General features: G+C 40.8%; 2 long non-coding RNA genes across 2 annotated transcripts in view; one reads left to right on the top strand and one right to left on the bottom strand.

Moving 5' to 3' along the window:
* Positions 1-27,381, top strand: part of LOC109551343 (uncharacterized) — a 586,181-nt gene that overhangs the window by 93,129 nt on the left and 465,671 nt on the right. The gene's annotated exons all lie outside the window — the stretch shown is intronic.
* Positions 19,753-23,400, bottom strand: LOC141276620 (uncharacterized). Its single transcript, XR_012326517.1, has 3 exons — positions 23,378-23,400; positions 23,039-23,170; positions 19,753-20,075 (listed from the first exon to the last, which is right to left on the bottom strand). It is a non-coding gene; the product is annotated as an uncharacterized lncRNA (long non-coding RNA).

Consider the following 27,381-nt stretch of genomic DNA (forward strand, 5'->3'; position numbering starts at 1 on the left):
TAGCCTTGATGTTGACAATATGATAACCAGCTGGGAATCGATGATGGAGAGTAAAGCAAGGTTCTCTTGAATAACACATTAGATTAATATTGTAAGATATAATGGGGAGCTGACTATATATAGTTTAAAGAGACTGAGTTCTTTTTGGAGTAAATTCTTGGTCATGAATCAAAAGTCGTGATCTCTAACCTTCAGTTTCTAACCGAAGCTTTTTGAAATTCTAGACAAATCCCTATAACTTACTTCCCGCTTTCTGTAAAATAAGGTAATGCGGAATCAACTCATGTAAAAACTGACTGTTAAAACATTTAATAATTCAACAGCTATTTACTGAGCATCTATAAGGCACTATTCCCTGTTGGAGACAAGAAAGTTTAAGTCATAAGTCGGTATTTAAAGAACTTCGAAATATCAGGAAAGCAAGAGTTGCATTTTGTTCCTTTGTTTTATTCACTCATTTGACACATACAAGGGCATTTTAGAGGGAATGAAGGAGATAAATACGATATAGTCCTTGACTTCCTTGAGGAGGGGATAAACATAGATGAGCATTACACAAAACTGATATGGGGTGAAATGGAAAACCTAGGGGAAATGGCAAAATGAGCACTGAAGATTACAAGAATTCCAGAATTTTAAGCTTATATAGAAAATTAAAATATGCATATATTTGAATATTTATGAAAATATATTAATATAAGGAGTGTAAACTGAAGGGTAATTATTAGGATTTTGTCAGGTTGTAAGATGATGAAAAAAGTTCTCAAAGAGGAAAATAATGTAACATTTCCTGTGTTATTAATTATTTGCTATGCACCAAAGACAGTGCAGGGCAAGTACAATTTTTGTTAACAAAGAATTTCCTATCCAATAGCAAAGGCAGGTAAACAAATTAAAATTGAGTATGCTTGTCTCTGGCTGCGTGGCATTCAGCCTGCCCTCAGCTCCCACCCCCTCCATGAGTGGCTATCTCCACCCTCATCTATCTCATCACTATTTTGGTGACAATGATGAAAAGATTAGGGGTGTATTTGGTCTGTGGAATTAGAGCTACTGTTGCCACCTTGAGCCGGAATAAGATATATTTATCTTTTTTCACTCTGTAGCAAATACAATAATGAAGGTTAATAATTTCTGCTCTTTTTGACATCTTCAAAGGAGGGTTATTTTGTAATTCCAATATTCAATACATTCTGATATGAATGCTAATATCTTCCAACATTACTTTAGATAGTTTAGGAAATACTCAAAGCTATCTAGCTGGGCTTCTCCAATGCCCAAATGATTGAGGTTCTCATTCTGGTCGTTAGAATTCTCTCTAGCACATGGCAATGAGTGGGGTTGTCTTCTCTATGAAGCTGATGTTACTCTGCACAACGAACACCCTCTCTGTTCCTCCAGTACTTATTTTACAAATAAAATAAGTTGTTTCTCTTAAAAAAAGACAAACTGAGTAGGCTTAAAAACAAGGTAGAACTATGTACTAGAGAAAATAAAGCATAGAGATGGAGGAATTAAATCTTTGTAATAATAAGAGAGTTTTTTCTTTTGGGGGTGGGGAGTTGATGATTTAGAGGAGTCAAGACAGGTTTCTTGAGAAGGTTGTGTTTTATGGTTGAAATAGGAGTTTTCCAGGTGGACAAGAGTGGGAGGGACACTTCAGACAGAGTAATCAACACAGGGAAACACGGACATGTAAAACGGTCTGAGTCTTCAAGGATTAGAGTTTGGTGCTTCTGGAATCTACCGGTAAGGCAAGGATTGATGAGGGAAGAAACCAGAGTGATGGATACAGGTCAGGTTAATTAAGGCCTTATATCCCAAGCTAAAGACGTCGGCATGTGGGAAGGAAATGTGGCACGTGGAAATAGGCATACTGAAGAAAGAGAGTTTGCATGGGACAGTAGCGTGCCTTTCTCTTAGGTCAAGTTCCCCAGAAGCACATTCTGAGATGAGGATCCATGAGAAGATCATTTAGAGGAGGTGCTCCCAGGAGATAGTGCTAAGGAAGTGTGGGAAGCAGAACAGCAGAAAGGTTTGGTTGGGGGTGGGGGGTGGATCTAGATCCCACGGAGAGTATCGTCAGCCTGATCCTGCAGGGGACTCCAGAGTGTAGGTTATGTCTCAGAGTCATCCCAGCCTCAGCCAAGGAAGCTGGGCTTTTAGACCCTTGCACCCGTCAGTCACTGGCTTTGTAAAGACATTTAACCTTCTGGCTCTCTGCTTCAGTGGGCAGAGTGGCTTCAGAAGAAAGACACAGGGGCAGATGTTTGCAAGCAAAAGCACACTGAAGCTGGACAGGTGTGGTGACTGAATCAGAGGGAATGTGAGTGGAATTAAAAGTGTAGTGGGTGCCAATGTCAGTCCATAAATGCAGAGCTAATTTCTTCCCTAATACAATAATTTCTATGAAATTTAATCTTAGGCAATTTGGAGACTCTTAACCTTCTTTCTTGAATTGTGTCTAAAACCTGGATTATAAAATGCCAAGGCCTTGGAGGAAGGGAGGGACATCTTGTTCTTAGTGTCTGCTGAGACACTCCTTGCCTGGGTTGTCTAGTTATTCGTCACCTGTCTACACAGGTAACCATGGAGATGCTCCAGTTCCTTCTAAGGCCAGTGAGCCTCTGCTATCTCAGTACCTCTTGGGCTGATGGAATCTCTCCATTGGCTCTACTTCATGCTGTTTGTATGAAATACTTATAGGACGTTGTTTAAATCCCCTGTCTAGATACATATGCTGCTGCTGCTATTGTTATTTTCCTCTGGAGACATTTGCTTCCCTGGGACCTTACCTAAGAAATAAGGCCCAGGACACCCCTGCTCTTGGATACTTCAGATCTTTTGGGAGTTGTTCAGTCTTCAATCTGCAAGAATATTGTCCATAGCTCTTTTCTTTGGGACCCACAGAGAAGATATACTCAAATGATTTAACCTCCAATTTTCACCCTTCTGTCTGCACTGAGAAAATTTTCTACTAGGGAGATGGACAAGTTATGCTCCCAATTCTTTTAAAAAAGAAACTAGTGGGGGCTGCTTTTGTTCTTGCTTTCTACCTTTACATTCCTTTCCAGAAGCAATTAGCAGAGAAAGTATAGTAGTGCACAGAGATTAAGGACAAAGGAGAAAAGAAAAATACCAGGGAAAAGTAAATGATCAATGTTTCCAAAATATTATCCTAACACCCAGAGAGATAGCAACAAGAATATTTTCTCTTATTTTATCCATCATGTAAATTTTATCCTCCCTCCTTTTATTTCATTTAATATCTGTACGTGTCAACTCAGAATGTGCATTAGAATCACTTACGGGGGGCTTCCCTGGTGGTGCTGTGGTTAAGAATCCACCTGCCAATGCAGGGGACACGGGTTCGGGCCCTGGTCCAGAAAGATCCCACATGCTGCAGAGCAACTAAGCCCGTGTGCCACAACTACTGAGCCTGCGCTCTAGAGCCCACGAGCCACAACTACTGAGCCCACATACCACAACTACTGAAGCCCGCCTAGAGCCCGTGCTCCGCAACAAGAGAAGCCACGGCAATGAGAAGCCCGTGCACCACAACGACGAGTACACCCCCTCACTGCAACTAGAGAAAGCCCATGTGCAGCAACAAAGACCCAACACAGCCAAAAATAAAATAAATAAATTTATATATATATAAAAAAAGAATCACTTGGGGGAGCTTTAAAACTCGTGCCTGGATCCATCTCAGACCAATCAAATCAGAATACCTAGTACTGGGGTCCAGATATTAGTATTTTTTCAGCTCCCTATGTTATCCCAGTGTGGGCCAAATGGAGTGGGAACAATGGTGCTATGGATTTTTATCGCTTATAAATGCTGCAATGTCAGTGCTAGATACAGCAGTTAGCCAGAAAGGACTCACACCTCACCTGGTCAACTCCAAGAATGGTTATACCAGATGCTGGATTTCAGCATCTTTTGCATCAACTCCCAATGTGTTTCCAAATGAAGTCCCATCTAAGGCCCAGTGTTCCCAAGGAACATTTTCATCTCAAGCTGTATTCCTTGACCTGAACATACTCTTTACCAGCTTTACAACCATGTAATGGTGCGTGATAATATATTAAAGTTTCAAAGATAAAACAAATTTACGTTGTTTCAGATTATGCTACTAAATATAAGGTGTTTATGAGACAGGTAATTCAACATGTTCTTTACTTTGTGTCTGCTTATTACCACGGAAAACTGGCTTTTTGTTCTAGAAGATATTCTAATGATTCCAGACAATGGTTAAAACTATGAGTTTTGAGAGAGACAAATTCAGGCCCAAGTCTGCCATCTGTGGCCAGAGACTGTAATGTTTCCATGCCTTGGTTGTTTGAACATCTACCAAACAGACACAGCAATTCTTACCTCCTAGGATTTTTGGAAAGATTCAATGTGACAGGTTGGTAGATCATTTGGCTCACACACATGCTCAAGGAATGGCTATGCTGTTCTTATTCAATGTTCCCACTGAAATATATGTAAACAGACACCATGGAAAGAGGTAGTTTTTTATGAGGGAGCAGGGTCAGGGGCACAGAATTTTTCTGTTGGAATGCCTGAGCTTTCCATTCGAAGCGCTGACGTGTATCTTTTAAGAAAAGGACATAGATATGTATGTTGTGTGTATGTACAAAAAACTGACGACCATGAGTTTCTTATGTCGACTCTAATCTGCAAACGGCGTCTGCTTCTGGGACTCCAGATTGTGTTCAACACTGATGGATAATTATCACATTTCAGAGTCGCGTGCTCAGTGTCGAGCTGCTAAAATCTCACAGACGTGTTTCATCCGAGGCTCACTTGTCGTCTCTGATAAGCGAAAGGTGCTGAGCTTCTCCGCGTACTCAGCTCAGCACGCTATCATGCAGGATCCTCTCGCCCTGATGCTCGCTCCGAGATTGATTTTTCCATCGCGAGTGCTCTCTGAGGCAGCCACAGGCCTCAGTCTCTTCTCATTAACGTTTAGTGGCATGTATGATGACAGCCTCAGAGTGAATAAGTGGCAAAGTGGCAATGATTATTCTGGGTCAGGTGTGGACTTTATCAGTTGTGGCGTCGAAATAAGAAGGGCTGTGATTTGGGAAGAAATAGGCTTATTGGATAAAAATGAGATAATACGGTAATAACTTCAGTGTTAATTTTGAGAATCATAAACATATCCAGTATAATCTGAGATCAAGTGAAAAGAAGCTAACACTCTATCTCAGGTATGGCACATTAACATTTTTTAAAATATAATTTTATTTATTTATTTATTTTTGGCTGCGTTGGGTCTTTGTTGCTATGCACGGTCTTTCCCTAGTTGCGGTGAGCAGGGGGTACTCTTCGTTGCAGTGCGTGGGCGTCTCATTGCGGTGGCTTCTCTTGTTGTGGAGCATGGGCTCTAGGTAGGCGGGCTTCAGTAGTTGTGGCTCGCGGGCTCAGTAGTTGTGGCTCGCGGGCTCTAGAGCCCAGGCTCAGTGGTTGTGGCGCACGGGGTTAGTTGCTCCGTGGCATGTGGGATCTTCCTGGACCAGGGCTTGAACCCGTGTCCCCTGCATTGGCAGGCAGATTCTTAACCACTGTGCCACCAGGGAAGTCCCTGGCACATTAACACTAATGTTAAAAAGTGGTAAATAAAAGGGCCTGGGTGTTTCGTTTTTATCCAATACTGGTTCCAAAAAAAAGTAAAAGGGTCAAAATGGAGGGGAAAGAGATTCCCTGGCTAGAATTGTATTTTATTTATTTGTCAGGTATTAATGAAGTGCTTACTTTAATGCTGGGCTTGGTGTGCTGATACAAGTGTGGAAATGAATAATAACGGCACTAAAAATATTACTACCAGTACTATTAGTAACAGCTAATAATTACTGAGTGCTTAATATGTACTAGACTCTGTCTAAATTTGCTTTATCTCATACAATTAGCAAGGGTCCCTGCTCACTAGATGGAAATCTTCACGTTTAGTAGATCAGGTCTCCCTGGTGTACCCTCTCGGGCAGCATACTTGCTGTCACTGTGCCTATTGTAATCGTACTTAATAATAGTATTAAGTGTGGAAATTTTGTGAGAGGAAAGTAGAGCATTGTGGGCATCCAGCAAGGTCAGCATCTAAGCTGAAAAGTTACCTTAAATATAACCCTGTGCATTGACTAAATTTGCAAATTTGAGCTATGCAGCGATCTACATACATTTTTGTAACTCAGTTCCTCTCTGCTCTGTTTCTAGTGTTTGTTTTTTAAAAAGCAACGTCTAAAATTATATGAATTTAAGACAAATAAGGCAACACCAAACTCCCTGAAAAATTCTGTCTTACCATGCAATCTCCCCTATGCTCAGAGTCAGGGAAGAACAGTGAAGTGAGAATGTTTCATCAGGGTTCACAAGGGGATATGCAAGGTTATCTGCCTTCTAGCCCACATCAAAATTGATGATTTCCTTCTACCTTGACTTTTTTTTTTCACTCAATATTTATATAGTTAGGGGTCAAATCTATCCAGGCACTGTGCTAGAGGACATTAGATCAGCGTTTTGTTTTGTCTTCATTATCATCTAGCCAAGGAAACTTTTCAGACATTTTCTCATTGCCTTCCTGCACCCCATGAAATTTGAATACCACAAAATACATGGAATATGTGTTTTTGTTCTGTATGTAGATCTATGCTTTACACATAAAGGGAGTGAGATTGTTTTCATCTCCACAAAGAACCCACTTTTGCCCCTGTGGGGGTGATACAGCTCCCGCTGAGAATGCATGTGCTGGACACTGTGCTGCCCTGAGCTTGGTACAAAGACAGACCTGCCTCTACCCTCAAAGGACTAAAACCCAGAGGAGATGGGAAACTATAAACTTATGAACAAATAACTCCAATTACGATGGCAACAGGCACGGTGAAGGGAAGTGTGCTGCGGAGAGTGTACACCAGGGAGACCTGATCTGCCAGTGCCACAGGGAAGACCTCTTGGAGAAAGAAACATTTAAACTGAGATAGAAGAACGAGTGGGGTTTGTAAGCAGAGGGTGAAGGGAAGGGTGGTGGGTGTTATAAGCAGAGACATACCATGAGCACAGGCCCCCGGGAGTGGGAAGGAGCTACTGCACTTGAGGAACAGAGGAGGCTGGTTTCCTAACTCAAGTTGCTGCAAATAAGTGCGCATGGGAATTGCAGGAGGCTCTGTTGAGCCGTGTAGCCATATTAACAAGTTTAGAGTTTAAGACCCGTGGGGAGCCACTGAGGGGTTTTAAACAAAGGTACACTAACACCAGGCATGCTGTGTCCTCCTGACCTCATGTGGGCAATTTGGATGGATTTCTACCATAGAGTTTCAGCACACATGCTGATGACTGTCCTTTACTTTGGCCACACTCTTCCTCAACCTCTTTGTCAGTGGGCTCCATGCCATTCTGGCCTCTCACTGGAATGACCAATCCTTCAATCACAGCATCAAATTGAACCTGCTCCACGTAGGGATTCGTAAGCTGAAAGTACCCCTCTGACAACAGTTATCCACTCTCAGGGCTGCCTCTCCCACTTGTGAGTTGGCTACTTATTCTTATGTAGCCATATCCTTCCATTTTACTCTCTTTCCAGCCCTTTCTGTGTTCTGGCTTTCTTGTTGCATAGACATGGTAGTTAGGCATTTCAGCATTGTGTTTGCTCCTAGCAGAGACTGGGCTAGATCAGACAATTCTGGAGGTGGTGAAATCCATCCAACTTGTAGAAGTATATTGCCAGTTTCAATGATGCTACTACTCCAAGGTGTCTGGGATGGGACTGATCCCTGAAATAGAACTACCTTTCTCTTCTTTCCTTCCCTTTTCCCTTCTTTTCTTTACTAAACATTACTGAACAGTGGTTTATCAGGCTCTGCAAGATGCATATACGCAAAGATGAATTAAATATTGCTCCTGTCTCAAGGAGCTGGAAATATTTCATGAAGAAAGAGATACGGAAGAGATATCTGCAAATCTACCTGTGGTACAGTATGGAAAGTGTTATACAAACTGCCTTCATTCTGAGGATGTAATGTAATGTACAGTATGGTGACAGAGTTAACAATACCCTATTATACATTTAAAAGTTGCTAAGAGATTAGATATTAAAAGTTCTCATCACAAGAAACACGTACGTAACTATGTGAAAGTGACAGATGTTAACTAGGCTTATTGTGGTGATCGCTTTGCAACATATGCAAATATCAAATCATATGTTGCACACCTTGGACTAATACAGTGTTACATGTCGATTACATCTCAACAAAGCTAGAATATACAGGGTGCATTGGTAGTAACCTTTTTGAATTCTTACCAGTGTAATATCATCTTTCCTTTGCCCTCATTCCTGATTGATACTTTGTTTATAAAATTCTATTATCAATGTGAATGATTATAGAATTCTGAGTTCAACTTCTTTTCCATATGAAGTTTTTCAGAACTTCAAAGTTCTAAACTCTATTGCCATTGAACTCTGTTGTCTTCCAGCATCTATGTTTCTTAGTGAATTGTGATACTGATATTTTTTGTTTCTTGTAGGCAGAATGTCTTTTTTGCATATGTTTTCTTTTGCTTTCCTTTTCCTGTAAATATTTTGAAATCTCTTTCATCACTGTCATTCTGAATGTATTATATTTCTTTCTACTCAGTATGTTAAAATGTCCTTTCAGTCTAAGGACGTATGCTTTTCTCCAGCCAGGGACATTACAGTCTATCATTTTTTGATTATTTCCTCTTCCTATTTCTGTCCTCTACTTTTTCTAACTCCTATTAGCTGAATTCCAGGCCCCTTGGATCTTTTTATTCATGTCTTAAACTTTTCTCTTTAATTTCCATCTTCTTTTCTCCCCCTTCTTTCTCTCATGTACAAAACTTGTTCAACTTTAGCTTTTTCAAGCACATTAATGTGACTCTGAGCTCTGCCCTTTTTATTTCTTAGTCCCTCCGCAGAATTTTTTATTTCTACATATTTTCCATTTCCAAACTCTCCTTTTAAAAATGTTCTCGTTGCTCCCTTTTAATATAGTCTGTTCTTTTTTAAAGGATGCAGTATTTCTCCTGAGATAAACGAATGACTTTCACTTATAGGCAGAGCTTCCTTCCTTCCTTCCCTCCACACCCAGCACCAGAGCCTATATAGCACCCTTCTCCCAGGCTCCAACACTCCCACAAAGACCCTTCCCCAGGAAGATCGCCACTTTTCTTGAAAAACTGTTCTACTAAGGCTTCTGCTATAACCCTTTTGTCTATGGGTGGGAGCCCTATCAGTCCTAGATGTTCTGAATGCTGCTCTCCAATGAATTACCTGCGGATTAATCATTCCAGTTGCCAAGGCTAAATAATAGAAGCCTTTAATTTAACTTGGGAGTTGTAATAAGTCAAGTAAGGCTTTTTGGATGAATTACATTTAAACTGAAGCTGGAAGGATGTGAAAGATTCAGAAATCAATTTTCAAGGTCTACATCTTCTCACTCTAGCCTTTCATGTCTACAATCACATTCTACTCCTCTGTGTGGCAAACACCGCTAGTCACCCACCTAATGCCCATGACCACTGCTTTTTAGAAGAATCCTGACTTCTGTTCAGAAAGACAAATGTGCCAGCCAGTAATCTGCTTTGCCTTCTATCCAACCACCTTTAGAGCTGGAGAGAGAAAGTCCTATGACATGCTTGGCTATTGAGATGTCGGTATAAATCCCTGGATAAGACAGTCATTATAAACAAAAATTTTAAAAAGCCTCTCTAGGAGGCTTTGCCTTTTTAATGCCCTGAACAGGGACACAATGCCTGGAGGTACAGCAGCCATGGTGATACCACGAGGATTAAAGCCACATACCATACAGATCAGAAATGTCAAATGAGCCTGGATTTTTAATGACATTCTTGAGCAACTGCATGATCCACAGAGATATTCCTTTAGAATTTGTAAGGGAGGAAAATAAACTCCCTCTATTTAGCCACAGTTAGATTTTCTGTCATTTCTAGTTCAGTATGACCCTAATGAACCACACTAGTCCAGGTACCCTTAGCTCTCATTGAACTACTGGACCAGTGGCTCCCCAGGTGTGGTCCTCAGTCTGGCAGTATCAGCACCGCATTCAAACATACAGAAATGCAAGACCTACTGAATCTGACACTCTGGGAATGGGTCCCAGCAACCTATATTTTGACAAACCTTGCAGGTGATGCTAATGCACACACTAAAGTTTGAGAACCACTGGAATAGAATAATGATCCAATTGACTGCCTTGAATTTAGGCTTTCTTTCCTTGACCTTTTGTTAGTATAATATCAAATATCCCTCAAGTGAAGTTATATATATATATATATATATATATATATATATATATATATATATAGTTCCTTTTCTGTTAAAACAACCATCATGACTCCCCATCGCCTAATGAATTGAGTAAAAGCATCTGAGTCAGTTATTTGAAGTTGTTGAAAATACTGTCTTAGTCATATTCTTCATTTAAATTTTTCTTTTCTTTTCTATTTTTTTTCAAGTCATGTGATTCCAGTAAAAGTGCTAACTTACTGCAGACAGAATACATTCCCCCTGACCCTGCGCCCTTCCCTGCCCAGGGATCTATATGTCACATCATTGGCTGTCCTCATCCCTTACTATATTCTTGGAAACCCTGGTCATTATTCATCATGCATAGTAATTGCGATCATCTTCACGAAGCCTTCAAAAGGCTTTCTTTCTTTGGATCATATATACCTTCATCTGTACCTCTTTAACAGTACTTTGAATTGTTGTTTTATTCATGTAGTAATTTATGGAACTGAAGAATATACCTTGATAATTACGTTTAAAAGAATGTAACATGTAATTAAAATTAAACAAAACCTAATTTTATGCGTAAGTGCATCTTTGGAAAATATATGCAAAAGTTGAATCTAATCATTATAATTTTTTATACACATAATGAGTACTGAATTGTTATTGATTATTCATTTTTTTTATCATGCCATCTGGGACTCTGACACTGGAAGAATGTAATGATGACTTTTACTGTCATCAAGTTATTTTAAATTTAAAGATGATAAGAGATAGATTCCTTTTAAAAAAGCCAATTTCACAATTACAGCACAGTAATTAACTTATTAGGAAAAAGAGACAGTTTCTTTTTTCTTAAAGGAATACAGTAGGATATGAAAATGGATATATCTGTCACACTTTGTCTTTTAAAAATGAGTCTCTTAAAGGCAACTGTGGGACAGTCATTTTACTTCAATAACTCCTGGTTAAAAGACTCACCCTTTACTTATAAAATTTATTCCACAATTTTAAAATTTTTTGAAAAATTAACATGCAGTGAGATTTTTTTGAGGTGGGAAGGAGGATATATTTAATTATATGACAAGGCTGTATTTTTCTTATGAGAATAATTTGAAGACTTTATAGAGAAACAATAGACAGAATATTAGAAAAAAACATGAAATACACTCAAGGGATTACAAAAAATTGGTATATTTAACACATTTTTACCAACTTTGTAATGCAAATACATAAAAATGCATGTGCATAAAAGCACTGATGAAAAAACTCATCTATATGTTCTTAAGACCCACCAATTCCCACATCTTTTTCTCACTACATTTATATACAGTTATATACATCATATTGCATTATGCATGCTTAAACTAAGTGGTTTATTTTGTTATTTATTTCTAATTAAAAGTATTTGTTACACTATGGTCAGGAAATTTCTGCCTTTAGTTTCTGCCTTTAGGATTTAATTGTGTGCATATGTGTGTGTGTTTTCTTAAATTAAAATGTATTATATTTAATTTTCTCATCAACTTGGACTGTCAAAAACAAATGGGTGTTCATTCATTCATGTATTCTTTCATTTACTTATGGGAAAATCATGCATGGTTGGTCCCTGCTCTTTCTAGGAAGATTCCTTATGTAAAAACTCATGACATTTACATGTATGACCTTTTATCAATTTAAAATTACAGGTAGGTAATAACCTACAATTGAAAAGAATCTGAAAAAGAAAATATATACATATATATATATATATGTATATATATATCTCTGAATCACTTTGCAGTGTACCCGAAACTAGCACAACATTGTGGATCACTATACTTCAAAAAAAAAAAAAAAAAGAATAAAGAAAAAAAATTCTGTAGATACTGTTAAGTACCTGGTTGAATTACCTTGTATTCTATGTATTTTAATAAGTATTGTTAATTCACTTGATTTTTTTTTATAACTATTTGTCTTATCTTTTCTGTCCTTTTTAAAGAAAGTTTTTTGTTTTATGCGAATGTGTGTAGTTCCCTGTTCAAATATTTCAGCACCAAACAAATGGAGAAATGGTACTGTTTATATTAATATTGCATGTCTTTCTTTTGTTTGAATCTGCCAACTGTGTTTTGCCTTTTTATTTTTCATTTTGCCTCTAAGGCAGAAATTTCATGAATCTACCACTGAGTAAACTGTGTGGCTTTAAGAAAGTTATTTAACTTCTTTGTGATTCTATTTTCTCACTTGTAACACAGTAATAAAATAGTACTACCTTGTGTAGTAGTTACTCATATAAAATAAGATAAAAATCTGTACAATACTTAGAACAGTGAATGCCGGGTATTAAATGCTCCATAAATGATTGTTTTTCTTTTCTTTTTCTCCTCTACCATTTACTTTAGTTGTGTTTCCTGTAATCAACATTTGGTTAAACTTATTTTTTCTATTACAGTCTAAGATCTTCTGTCTTGTAATAAGGCTGTGTGTTTTCATATTTATTATTCACAAGTTATTCGGGTTTACTTTAGCATTTTTGTCTGTGCTCTTCTTGTGTGTGCATGTTTATGGGTTTCTCTGTTCAGATATTTCCTGTTCTTTCCTGTATATATCATACCACCCATATGAAACATGATCTGGATTCTTGACTCTTGCAGTAGAAGATTGAAACATACCCGCCTCCACCCTCAAACAACATGGCTTCGTCTACCCTGGTTCCCACCATTTGGCTTTCCTCAGCTGCATCTTTATAGGGATTCTCTCGTAGTCCTTCCACCTGGAGGACTCTTCTTTCATGTGTTGAGGCTACTCACAATCTGTATCTTTCTTCTGTAATCACATACTAGCTCTAATTTACAACGGTAGATTTTCTTGCAAACAGGTGGCTGATTCCTCTATGGCTTCTGTTCTGAAATAGATTACTTTCTACTTTTATAGGAGTTTGGTCATTTGAATGAGAATTTGGGTAAAGAGTTTAGGTAAATAGGTAAGTTCACATTGCCACTTTGAGCTGAAAACACACTGTGGCGTTTTTCTTTCAATAATACTGTTATTCCTCTTTCTCTTTATTTCCTAATGACATCAAAGCCTGCATGAGCATCGTGCTCGACATTATTTACCTAATAAAATAAGCAGTCCCTGTGGTTCACATGATTATACGCCAAACCCTTGTATTATCAAAGTTCAGTATCTACTTTGCATTTGGCATGTATCTCGTAAAGCTGTCTAGAAGTCAACACAGGCGTGACTTCAAAAAGGAAAAAGAAAACAACTTTGATCTCTTTTGGTTAAATTTATTCTTTGAAAGTAGAATGTGGTTTATCTTGGTGGAGGGCTTTATATTCAAAGAAAATGTAATTTAAAATAACCTCCTTCTGCTCTTCCCTTGCGGAGGCTGTACTTCTGTATGTGTTCCTTCAGCAGGCCCTCTTTTTAATCTCTATACCAAGGGCCCTACTGTTCGTCTTCCCTGTGAAATAAAATATAGATATATGCTTTTGGAAAGTCTCCAACAGGAGATAACTTTAGGGAAGTTATAGCAGCAAACATAGATGATTCTTTTACATTCTCATAGAGTGATATGCTTCCCCAAATAAGTGATCCTATGTCTCTGCTTCCTCTTTTCCTCTGTTTTCTTTCCAAAACAACACTCTAATCATTACAGGTGACTCCAGCTAATTAGTTTCATAGATTGTGAATGCTGTCATATTATACCCCTCAATCTTTCAGGATCCCTCATCATAGATAAATCTGATACAGGAGGTAGCTTAGATTCTCACTACAGATTACATTAATATATTTATTTAGCAAGATTAAATTGGGAGGGAATATAGCAGGGAAGCTAAGAGAATGAGTTTTGGACTAAGATTACTGTGATCTGCACCCAGTGCTGCCATTTACGATCCCTTTATGACTCTGGTCAAGGTATTAAAACTTCCTGAGCTCAACTTTTCCTCAGCTGCAAAACTGGGATTATCGTAACAGTATCTATCTTACATGTCTGTAGGGAGAACTAAATGAGATTATGCATATGATTTCAGCACAGAGTTGGGCAAATAGTAAGCCTCAAGGCTGGCGAGCAGCAGCAACACAGATATTTCTGTAGAGTGTTTTATGTGCCAAATTACCTTTTCCCTCACCACCAAATTCATAGTCTGGTAATGATCATCATGGCTAAAAGCACTGGTGTGTTTTCACCCTGGCTTTTCCACGTCTCCCTTTCTAAATACACAAGGATAGCCATTAAGTGCTCTTCCTCTCAACTTTATTTAACCTTCAGGTCTAGTATGTGTTCATGACCATGCTCATTGTTGCCTCACCTTCTGAGAAAACTACACATTACCTGACAAACAGGCAGGTTTGAGGAAGAGAAGACAAACCTGTATCCTGTCTCTCTCCACTGTTCTTATTAATGCCCGTGTCCATCTACCCCAGTCCCCGACTGGAGAATAAGCCAGGGAGGATATTCATAGCTACTCAAGCAAATTTTTGCTCCTAGAATAATTAGCCCTGGTGTTCCCCAGAGCTGAGACTCTGCTTCCCTGAAGCAGTGGCCAGTGATTTGCCCATACTTATTTATGTATAAGGACTAGAAGCCAGTCGACGTGTATTCACAACACAAAAATTCTTAAGTTTGGGGAGTTGTTAATCAATCACTTGTATTGTCAACCTAAGTCCATGCCCTCAAGATTTCATTCTCTGTCTATTGCACATACATCTCCCATGTTGCTCTCTGGACCACTCCCCACGTGGTGATGGTTCTTTCTGTGAAGAATGCTTATTTTATTTACATATGCCTTTTCTAATCTCTGCGTTATTTGCATGAAGGGGAGTTCTGGCTGCTGAGGCCACCAGGAGTGGTGTGGGTGCCTTCAGTGTTAGTTATATTCTGCACTGGTTGCAACAGCATGAACTCTTTCCCATTTCTCTGGCTGTTTTCCTAAGTATATGCTTGTCTGAATTCCCTGACTTAATGCTTTCTTTTCTTACTAACTAAACCTGACGTGCTGCATCTAAAACTAATCGATCTGATCTTTTTCCTAGTGAGTGTTGTCATATCTCTGTCTCTCGCTTTCCTTTTTTATTTTTTGTAAATTTATTTATTTATTTATTTTTGGCTGCATTGTGTCTGGGCGTGGGCTTTCTTTAGTAAAGGCGAGCGGGGGCTACTCTTCGTTGTGGTGCGGTGGCTTCTCTTGTTGAGCACGGGCTCTAGGCATGCAGGCTTCAGTAGTTGTGGCTCACGGGAACTAGAGCACAGGCTCAGTAGTTGTGGTGCACGGGCTTAGTTGCTCGGTGGCATGTGGGATCTTCCCGGACCAGGGCTCGAACCCGTGTCCCCTGCGTTGGCAGACGGATTCTCAACCACTGTGCCACCAGGGAAGCCCTCTCTCCCTTTCTTAATTCTCTGGCTTTTATCTTCCTTTTTGGAATGCTTCTGCTTTCCTTTAGGCTTTCTTTCTCCATCAATTCCACCAAAGGTTTAATAATAGTGCATTAATAGATTGATTTGTTGACCTCCTAGAGACAGGCTGAGGGTGTGTGACTTACGCATACTGACAATTAGGTGACCTAGGGTAAGAAGCTCCCTTAGAGGCCTTCTTCTGAGCTTTTGCCCTAAAGATAATACAATTAGACTACACAAATAGCAGTATCTTTCTCCTTCCTCAACGCCCCCCTTCCCTCCCTTAGACCATTCTGAAATGACAAATAAGATGCTGCTTAATTTCAGTATCCTCTCAGCCATCCATTATAGCAGATGAATGAGGAAAGATTATCTGCTGAATCAACTGAAGAAGAAGGAAGCACAACCTATTTCAGTGCTAATAAAAGTTTAGGGATTCACACAAGACAAATTTCCTCATTCACAGGAAATAAACACACTTTCATTTAATGGGGACTTAACATTATTCATGAAGGTGCTGGAGAGGAATCTATGAACGAGGCGGCCGTAAGAGATCCGTGGGGAGCCCCTGTGCCCCAGCATCTCCACCGCCACTGCCTGCATCAGAGATGGTGGCTAGGCTCTTCCGCGCCAGGGGGTGAGGTATAATAAAGACAGAGCACTACTATATGGGCTCTTACCAGGCACCAGGCTTTCTTCCAAGAGTTTCATCCATGTGGTTTAATTCAATCTTTATATAGATACCCCATGAGGTTGGAGCTAACATGATTGCCCACGGGCGCACAGCATGCCAACACCACGGCTGGGGTGACAACTACTAGCTGACCCCAGACTCCGCAGTCCACATTCTTATATTTCACTTGGGATGCGTGTCACAGAGAGAAAGGCTCCATCTCATTTGAGGTTAATGGGCTATTCTTGTGCCATATACTTACAAGTGCTCTTACAAAATGAGAGAGAGGGAGAGGGACAAGAAGGAAGAAGAGAGGGAAAGAGGAGGAGGAGAGAGAAATGAATTTGCTGTTAAAATAATAAAATTACTCAGTCTTACGAATGCGGGTAAACATATTGTGATAGTTACTGCTTAATCCTTTTGCCCGAAAGACAAACAAATATGTAACCAAAATGCAGCCCAAACCAAAAGACTATGTTGGTATTTTTCCTTTCTTTCTTTTTGTTATAATATTTTGTTTTAAGGCAGTAGTGAATTTCTTCTTTGATTTAATTAGAAAATCTGCTTCACTTCCACACTAACACTCAGGTAACTGTCAAACTTCCAGTTATACATATTAAAATATGTTTGGAACCTATGTCAAAAACTCTATTTGCATTAGGCTTTAATCATCATAAAGGAAAAATGTAAATGTTTCCAAGTGATCCAACTACACAAATAATCATCCATTTCTTAAGTGCACGGTAGAGTTTTCCCCTGAGAAAATTCCATAACTTTGAGAGTAATGTAAGGGTAATTACCTACGAAAAAGAGAGAGATTAATACTGCATGCCAAGAATGATAACAAAATGCACAGAGGCCCTACAAACATAGTCTGCAGGCGGTACAGAGAAGGAAATGTTGTGAAGCGAGCCTATTTAATTCAAATTTCAGGCTTAGTTCACAAAAAGCTATTTCTCTTTTTTTGATCAATTATCTACTTGAATCTCTATTCCACACCACCTGAACACTTGCAATAACCTCTTTATTGGCCTTCATGTTCCTCATAGTATATCTCACTTAAACTCACATCTCAGGAAATCCATTTATGTCTTGTTGCTGTCAAATAATTTCACAATAACTCAATCGTCATGTTCTCTGCTCAGAAACATTCAGTGGCTCCCCACTGCTCTCAGAATACATTCCAGTCTTTAAAGAAAGATTTTGAGGTTCTTCATAAACATGGCTTTGACCAAATTTGCTCTTTTCCTCCTTCCCTTGCCTCCAAGGCCAATCCTTCACCAGCTCACTGTTCCCCAAACTTGACTGCTAAAAAAAAAAAAAAAATCCATTGGGATGCATATGAGTTAAAAATTCAGATTCCTAGGCCTCCTCCCAGGAATCAGATTCTCTAGGAAAAGGGACTTGGAATTTACATTGTAACAACTGACGCAAATCTTTCAGACAAGTTTGGAAACTGTCCTAAGCAAACCACATCATTTGCCATCCCCTAAACATGACCCATAACTTCCTTTCTCCCATGCCCTTTGCTTACCATAAACCACTGTGCTTACCGAAATCCTACCATAGTGGACAGTTCAATCAGCATGGTCTTAGTATGGGTTTCCCCTCAAATAGAGCCTAAGACAAGACTTTGAATGTAGGTGATTTTTTTGAGAGGTGATCATGGGAAACAAGTAAAGGAGTATGGGAGGTGAGCCAGGGAAGGGAAAAAAGGGCCATGTAAGAAATTTTTAGCAAGGTTGTTGCTACTGGCAAGGGTAGCTCAATTCTGCTGGCTCACTGGCAGCCTCTGAGAAGTGTGCAGAAACCCTTCTAAAACTGTCCCTCTGAAGGGTGGAAGTTTGGGCATTTATCCACCTGCTTGGGTCCTCCTCTGTGTAGGTGACTCCACGGTCATTAATTTCCTTGCTCTTCCAGCCAAGGGATCCTGTGACATTGAAGCAGCCTCCTGGGCCAGGAAGAAGAAGCACTTTGTATTCTCCAGGTGGGATTCTGTCAGTTAGAAGTGAGCCTGAGCTCACGTGGAACTGTTCTCTGCAGCCACAGCTCATGTCCAAAGTGGGCCCAGGATGGAATGAGGCCAGAGGCATTCACTGAATGCATCCTTTCCAGGCTGTATTAGTTATCTACTGCTGTGTAACAAATAGCCCCAATAGTAAATTATGTAGCTATAACAACACACGTTTATTATCTCATAGTTTCTGTGGGTCAGGAATCCAGGTGTGGCTTAGCAGGGCCTTCCCAGCTCAGGGGCTCCTACAGAGATTTTGACCTCATCTCAAACTTGACTGGAAAGGACATGCTTCCTGGCTCGCTCATGTGGTCACTGACAGTTCCTCAGGAGTGGTTGGACTGTGGGCCTCAGTTCCTTGCTGGCTTGGCCTCCCTGGGTTCCTTGCCATGTGGGCCTCTCCACAGAGCTTTTTACAACACGGTGGCTGGCTTCACCAGAGTGAACAAGCAAGACGGATTCAGTCCGTTGTAACCTGATCTCAGAAGTGACAGCTTTTCACTTCTTTTATATTCTATCCATTAAAAGTGAGTCACTAGATCCAGCCCACACTTGAGAGGGAAGGATCCCTCCTTTTCCAATCCTGATAGTCATCTCTGTGACCCATTATCAGAATTTGATAAATCAGCCATGGATTCGTGTCATGATAAAATGTTATATTAAATGTTATTCTGGTGTTTTTTCCTGTCAATTCTAGATGTGCTTTTCCTATGTTTGAAACTTCTGTAAATTTAAGGCACTACAGGATACATGGAGAGAACATCTGAATAATTCACTTGACACCTTTTTCAAAGACTGCCCACTTAAAATTAATTCATGTGAAATCCAGTCAAGAGATACTAAGTACTACAAACATTTAAGGTACTGTTAGCTGATAATAAATATTTCATGATACATAGGCCTGAAAGAAAATGTAAACTGTTGTAGTTAGAAGATTTACCCAAAGCTTGTAGTGCTGTTGTGTTAAACTCTTTGTTTTCTAAACCATCTCTGAGAGGACACTGAATTTACAGCCTGAAGCCCTAAGTCTTGTAAGTTCTCAAATCATCTTAGACTCAGTTTCACCCCCTGTTCAGTGGGGGCCTAATGTGAACCTCAGTGTTTATCAGATGTTGACTAAGCACCTACTATGTGGCCCTCTGGAAACCACTAGTCATACTGCCTGCATGGTGCCTGCCACACAGTGGCATGCAATAAACACCAGCTGAACCTGACTCTGGGTCTAAGGGGACAGATATACATTATTAAGGGGAGCCTCTGAAGAAGGCTGGGGAAGGAGGGAGAGCTGGGTTTATAGGTTAGATGATATCTATATAAGGGACTTGAAAGAAATTCCATGAGTGAAAAATACAGTTGCAAATGTTTATTCTTGCAGTCTGAAGAACTTATAGTAGGTGGAGTTCTGAGCTCATCCTGTGGGATCAATTATTGAACACATATTAATTTACTGAGTGCCTCCCTATGTATGACATGCTGTCCTATGGGCCCTGGGGATGGGGGGGGTTGAAAACAGGGACAATGCCTGGCAGTCAGCAGAGACACATGGGAGGGATGAGTGCTGCCACATTGGGCCAGACATGGGTGAGCAATTGTGCTTGTGTGGGCGCGATGCTAGCACAGTGGCTGAGAGCTTGTCCTCTGGAAATAGCCTACCTGGCTATTTGTAGCTTCACCGCTGACTCGCTCTGTGATCCTGGCTATGTTACTTGATCTCTTTGAACTTCAATGTCTTCATCTGAAATGTGGGAATATGATAGGACATATTTCGTGGGGTTGTGGGGATTAAAAAATTAATATATTAAAGCTTTTAGAACAATCTGGCAATAGTGTTTTGTACCAGCTGCTACTACTATTATTTCTGTTGATGTTATTGCTGTTGTTCTTACTATTATCATTGTTGTGATTGTCAACAGCAGTAGCAAGCCTCATGTCCCTTCTATCTTTATACTTTCTTTGGTCTCCACCTTATTTCAGGGACTTTCAGATGTATGATTCTTATTTAAGAACAACCTGGGAAGTGTGCTGAAACGCAATTTGGGGGCTTCAGTTTTGGTCCAGTGGGCTCAGTAGATTGGTCGTAGGGCCCAGGAATTGGCATCTTTAATAGGCACCTAGGCAGACTGCACTGTCAGAAATTCTTCCTTCCTTAAAGATTATAACCATGAAACCTAGGATTTACAGAGACACTACCATGATTCAGACGCTGTGCCAAGTGCTTTTTGTATATCATTTATAATCTTTACAAAAGCTCTGCTAGGCCAACATCATTATCCCCATTTAATGATGGGCAAACTGAGGCTCAGAAAAACCCAGATATCTTATTCATGGTAACAAAGCTGGAAAGTTCCAGAGCCTGTCTGTTCTAGAGCCTATCCCTTTTCTAGCGTGCTGTGCTGTGCCACACTGTGTGAAGATCTGCTTGGTTACTTTTAGCCCATTCATCTCCAATGTGAGATCATTTAGCTGAGCCTGAGGATTTGGATGGGCTAAACTCTGGCCCAGGATCTGGGTCCAGTCCAACTTTAGGATGGAGAAATATTGATACAAGGACCTCCATCTGGGAAACAAAGAATTTTATTTAAAATTTTTTCCCAGCTTTATGGAGATATAATTGACACATAACGTTGGGCAAACAAAAGTAAGAGATGTTCATTCACTGTGGTGAGATTTTACAGAAGGGGTAATATCAGCGTGGCATTTTGAAAGGCAAAAGGCATTTCCGACAGGCAGATATATTGCAGAAGGGACTGGCAGAGGGAATAGGCATAAAGCGAAGGATGTGGGAAAGATCACGGCCTACTTTGGGGACTGTGAGAAGCTTCTTGTAACAGCGCAAAGTACGGTGCTTTGCATGATTGGAGAGGTGGGAACGACCTGGATAATGACCGATACAGCACGCCATGCTCAGGATTTGGTGGGGAGCCATGGGAGAGTTTTAAGCACAAGTGGAACATGGTTTCTAATTATATGGATGCCTACAGTGTGGTAGGTAGGTAATGCTGATGCTAAGGTTTATAAGATCTAGGCAACCAAAATGACCTTACCGTAAAGTTTTATTTACTCTGTGTGTGTGTGCGTGCACGTGTACACCTGTGTCACACAAAGACCCCCATATTCTTCCACTGAACTCTTTCTTTTATAATTGCCATACCTTTCATACATCTTTGGAAGTTTTACTATAAAGAGAGCTACAAATGAACATATCAAAATCAACTCAAAAGTTAACCGAGGATTTGAAAGCAAAATTAACTTCTTGCTAATGGTTGACTCTTTTCTATCATTTTATCCTGAGTAATTCCCCACATGCTTTTTCTTGACAAGGATATCATTTAAAGTCACAGTGGAGTAAATGCAACTAATATGCTTCTCATTCCCTCTCCTTGACAGATTTTTAATACAAGTGTCAGAGCCTAAATCTTCCAAATCCATTCTACTACCTCTCCAGTCAACCCTCTCCACCTGAGCACCTTCGAGGCTTTGGGAACATCATTAGAAGAAAAAATCTGTAACTTTTGATGTCCAATTAAATCAATTCAGCAACTACTAATTCAATGTTTCCTGGGTATCAAAGTCCATACCAGACAATAGGGGCTCTAAGATGAATTCAGCACGGACTGTGTCCATCCAGTAAGTGCCCTGATGGATGCATATTCGAGGTTCAGGTTTGGGGGAAAGAGCTCTGAACTGAGTCATGGAGCCATATGTTGGCTTGGGTACCTACAGTTGGTGTCATATGACTGCAGCATGAGTTGTAGAGAGTGAATGTAAGGAGATGCAGCGTGCAAACATTACTAAAAGCTTTGTAATCCATGTTAAAAAGAAGGTGGGCTTTATTCATTTCATCCTAAGAGCAATGGTCTCAAAGCCTTTGAAAAGAAGGTTTTCAGCAAGGGTCATCTTAGAAAATTAACTTTGAATGGATAGTAGGGCTACTACTAGCACACACTGGGTGATTGATACATTTTGAAAGTGCACTCATTTCTCTACGGAGACTGCAAAGCCTGGTGCCTAGATTCACTATTTGGGGGAGGAGGAGTAAAGTCGTAACTGGATAGCACCCCCTGGTCCCCCTTGGTGGGCAAAACCTGCATGACGATCAGCCCTGTGGGGTGTAATGGGGAATGCAGGTAGGAAGCTGCTGCCCTAGATCTAGACAAGGAGTAATCGAGGCCTGAACCCAGGCAGTGGCAGAGAGAGAGAAGAGAAGACGAATCTGATCTGGCACAGAGTTTGATGTAATCTAGAAGGGGGAGGGAAAGACACGAGGTCGATGCCTAAGTTTCTGACTTGACTATCTCAAGATGTCTCATAATAAATATCTCTAGACGAGGCTGTATTATATTCAAAACAGCATATAGTTTAAAATCTGGACCGAGATGCGTACATGTTATATAATGACTATTGACTCTGATTATCTATAGGAATATTTTCAATACATTTCAAATGACTGCTAAAATACTCCTCAAGCCAAGTGAGAATCAACTTTCTTTGATTTTTATCCCCTCCTTTTGATGGTAAAGGATATTCTGTCTGGAAGCCACAGGTGTGTATTTTCTAAGCCCTTCAGCCCAGTTTCCAGAATCCTCAGCTTTTCTTGCCTTAGCTGGACTGCGTGCAGCCAATGGGCGAGTCCAGAAAAGGCTGCATCCCCCCTGCTAAATGCCACACTGATGATGCAGAGTGCAAACAGGAACTCACCGGTGTGTGGGTCGGCTCTCTGCCTGAGGAAGGGCAGGTGGAGATGAAACTGGTTGCACAGCAAGGGCTCCTTCCTCCCGTGCGCTGCCGGCTCCTCTCGCCGTCTGGCTGGGCACTGATCTGCTCCCGTCCCTACCAGTGAGTCATCACAAGCATTGAGTGAAAAGGGAAACATCTCCAGCTCCCAAACGTTTAAAAAGCACTACTTTTAACCAATCCAACCGTTTAATTTAATAAAATACCTCAATGTGTCACCAGCAAAGCCCATTTACAATTCCAGGGAAATAAAGATATGATTGGGGTAATAAAGTCTATCCTTGTTTTCCCTTTGTGCTTCACCTGGTGTCACTGGCTCATTGAGGACCGCGTGCAGAGGCCTTGCACCCGACCCTTCAGACCAGAGACGCCAGCGCAACACGGCCTCCACGGCACGTTGGCGGGCCGTGTGCACAAGTCCCGCGCTCGACCCTCAACTCAAGATGCTAGCGCCCGGCTGTGCGCAGAGACGCTTACTGGAGCCTCTGAGCACATCCCGCGAGAACTCCTCCCCACCCCGCTCCCGCGAGAGACCCTGTGAAGCAGCCCCGCCCACCGCGTGTGTGGAGTCGGAGTGCGCTTGAGTCCGAGCTCTCGTCTCCGAGTTTGTTCACCAAAGAACGAAGCTTTCCCTTGGGGCCAGCAACACCCGGCATGAGGACCCTTGTGGGACCCCGGCTTGAAAGGGTTGGTAAGAAACGGAACGATTTTCACACAAAATTAGCATCCGCTTCTCAGTGCACCACATCGCCTTTCTTATCTAGACCACATCTCAAAAGTTTGCTCCATTGTCTTGTTTTCCAGCTTTTTCTTTTAAACCATGATACCGATGTGGACAACTACAAAAGCAAAAACAACATGAAAAGGAAAAAGAAAAGTACTTTTTTTTTTTCTTGAACAGATGTTTTCCTGAAGTGTTTCTTCAGAGTGGGCTTTTATTTCTTCAAGGACAAGAGGCCAAACTGACAGAATAGCAAAGCAGCACATTTTTCCTCTCCCTGTGTAATTCCTGACCTTGAGTGAGTGTTGGTCCTTTCAGAAAATGGATTTGCTGTGGGGTTGAGAAGGCTGTAAGGTGTCACTTTTACCTCAAGAGCCACCTGGATTCTTGAGGGAGAAGCGCCGGTCAGAATTCTCCTTCCTTCTAGAAGCTCTAGAAGGAGGGCAGGAGCAGGAGAAACTGTTGGAAAGTGTATCGGAATGGAAATGGAAAACACCAGACAGAAGGGGAGGTGTTTCCGGGTCATTCTTGTGTCCAGTAGCTCCGCCTGTTTTCATTTTATTTGTGCGATTGTTCGAGTGGGTAGCACAAGCTGCGCCCCTACGGTGTCACTCTGACTAGTGGGAACACGAATCCGTCATTAGAAGCTGAGGAAAGGGTCACGCCTGCTCTGGTTTGCTATTATTAGAGTTCACCCTTGCAACTGACTAGTCATTTTGGTTTCCCGTGGACACAGCAAAAAATGTTAGCGTGATTAAAGATCAGTCTAGCCGCCTGCAACTACAGTTGCCTCGTCCTTTTAAAAATGGCCATTTCTGGATTTTTTATTTTTTTCTCTTTACCTCAATTATTTTTCTCCAACATGGTTCTCCATCATTCAGTGGTCCTTGGGTGACTCTCAGTTGACTACACCCGGAAGGCCTCTGCTGTAAGATTTTATTTTCTTTATTTTTATTTTTAAAATAAATTTATTTATTTTTGGCTGCGTTGGGTCTTCATTGCTGCACGCAGGCTTTCTCTAGTTGCGGTGAGCGGGGGCTACTCTTTGTAGCGGTGCACAGGCTTCTCATTGCGGTGGCTTCTCTTGTTGTGGAGCACGGGCTCTAGGTGTGTGGGCTTCAGTAGTTGTGGCACGTGGGCTCAGTAGTTGTGGCTCACGGGCTCTAGAGCACAGGCTCCGTAGTTGTGGCACACGGGCTTAGTTGCTCTGCAGCATGTGGGGTCTTCCCAGACCAGGGCTCAAACGCGTGTCCCCGGCATTGGCAGGCGGATTCTTAACCACTGCGCCACCAGGGAAGCCCTGCTGTAAGATTTTAGCTGTGCTTTTGCTGTATGAGGACAGAAGTGAGTGTTGGAGGAGGTCATGGAGAGGACGTGACCACCAGTTCATCCTGGAGTGGACCCAGGCAATCAGAGGCTCCTCACCCCTCCCCATCCTTGGAATCTGCACTCCGCCAGATGTTCCCACAGTAGCAGCTGTTATGAGGACGTGGCCCTGAGGTAGTAAAGTATTGTTAGACCATCTGGACTAAGTGCCTGAACTCCGTTAAGGTCACCGTATAAACTAAAGATTCTGGCACACGTGTGCGGAGATCTACTCCTCTTCCAGGTATAAGTTCCCTTGTTTGTTAAAATCATCACCTACCCATCCAGAGCAGTATGGCTCTTTCTTCCGTCCCTCCCCGACCTCCGTATTCAGGGGCCAGTTCGCAAACCAACAGGAGGATACGTTCAGGGCATTCTTGTTTTCTCAAATTACGGTCCATCTGACTTATTTTCAATGTAAATATAATGTAATGGAACAATGGACTGAAAATGAAGAATGGAATGCAATCACTGACATAAGCCATGGTACGTGGTGTTGTGATGTGGATAAATATATCTTGAGTAAATTGTTGTGTCATTTTTTTAGTTACAGGCTGTTTGGAACAAAGGATCTGGAGGAGGCTCTTTTAATTTCCTGCTCCTATCCTCTTGAATTAAAAATGATGAGTCTAAGTGAAAAATCCTGATTAATTCAATGAGTTATAGCTGAAGTGTACCTGCCATGAGAGAGAGAGTGTGTTTTAGTCTGCTGATGTTTTCTAAGGCAATACTGTTTATTGAGTCTCCAGATTTATTTAACAATCAAACTTTTTGTGTGCACTTGACATGTGCCAGGCTTTGGCATATGAATATCGGACCAACATTCTATGTTAAGCTTAATCCTGTTAATATAACTGCGTTGGGACATCTTATTTTCTTATTTAGAACAGTAGTTCTTATCACAGTATCATAAAAATCATCAAATAATACTTGGGAATTGAGTTGAGAAATAAGTGAAATTTCTATGTCTGTTTCCATATAAATGGCTCGAGGAATTTTTTTTTCCTTTACCAATTTTGGAGAACACTTCTGGGATGGATAATTTTTTAAATATTCTGAGTAGTATAAAGACAAGTTGTTGTGGGTGTGTGTATCTTGGAAGGTTCCTCAATGACACTGTCATCCTTCAGACCAGCTGAAACCAAGATGGGAAAGGCCTACATGTCTTCTGGTCAGAAAAGGCAGGCCATGCTTATTAAGTGACTCCAGAGAAGAAAAAGAATCACTAACATTTATAGGAGACTCAGATAATAGTTACATGGGTATTGGCTCCCAGATTCAAAAACTGATTGATTAATGAGCTGCTTCTCCTATGGGCAACTCTGTAGAATTGCTCCAGGATAAATGGCAGCAGGAATGTATTTACTCATTTAATAATGCCTCTTACTTCTTCCGAGGAACAGCAATAGCCAGGAGGCTAGCCAGTATGGTGATGATAAAGTAGTAGGCCTTGCAGATGATTTACTGTTGTTACTATAAAGTAGTGCCAACTCAAGATTTTACTTATAATTACTTCACTGTGACAGTGTCCTAATATGCTCTCTTGAGTGCATAGGGGTGAAATTTCACCAACTATCTTGGGAACTTGGAGCCCCTGGGTACGCTTAAGAAAGTACTTCCTATACACTTAAATATGTTCTTTATGGGTTATGTGACAGAGGGCAGGCTGAGAGCTGTTTTTCTGGCTCCTTCATCCTGGAAGTATAGTCCTGGGAGGGTGGGAAGTATTGGTATCCCCATGGGATCTTGTTAGAAATGCAGAATCTTGGGCCCCTCTCCAGACCTACTGAATCAGAATCTGCATTTTAGCAGGATCTCCAGGAGGATCCAAATGTACATCTCCCGTTAAAGTTTAAGAAGCACTAGTTTAGAAGTCATTTGATTGTTACATTTTGCCTTTTATTTGCCAATTTTCCAATGCAGTTTTTGACAGAGTAGTGCCTCCCTTTTCCCCCCTCAAAAGAGTTCAAAATGGTTTTTGAAGAAGAAATCATTTAGACCTTAAATGGGAAAGTAGAGGAGAAAGCAGTTGCATTTGGAACTCAATGTTGGATAACAGTAATTTTTGAAAATTGGATATTTATCCAGTTTAGAAGTCTAAACCCAGTCATGGTCCCAGAGATCATAATTCAAACAGATTACTTTATCTCTTTACCTATATTCTTAAGAAAGAGATGTGTATTTTTAAATGCATGTGTACATAGCTTCCTTAATGAAAGTT

The sequence above is a fragment of the Tursiops truncatus genome, chromosome 15 (assembly GCF_011762595.2).
Source record: "Tursiops truncatus isolate mTurTru1 chromosome 15, mTurTru1.mat.Y, whole genome shotgun sequence".
In the NCBI taxonomy this organism is placed as follows: Eukaryota; Metazoa; Chordata; class Mammalia; order Artiodactyla; family Delphinidae; genus Tursiops; species Tursiops truncatus.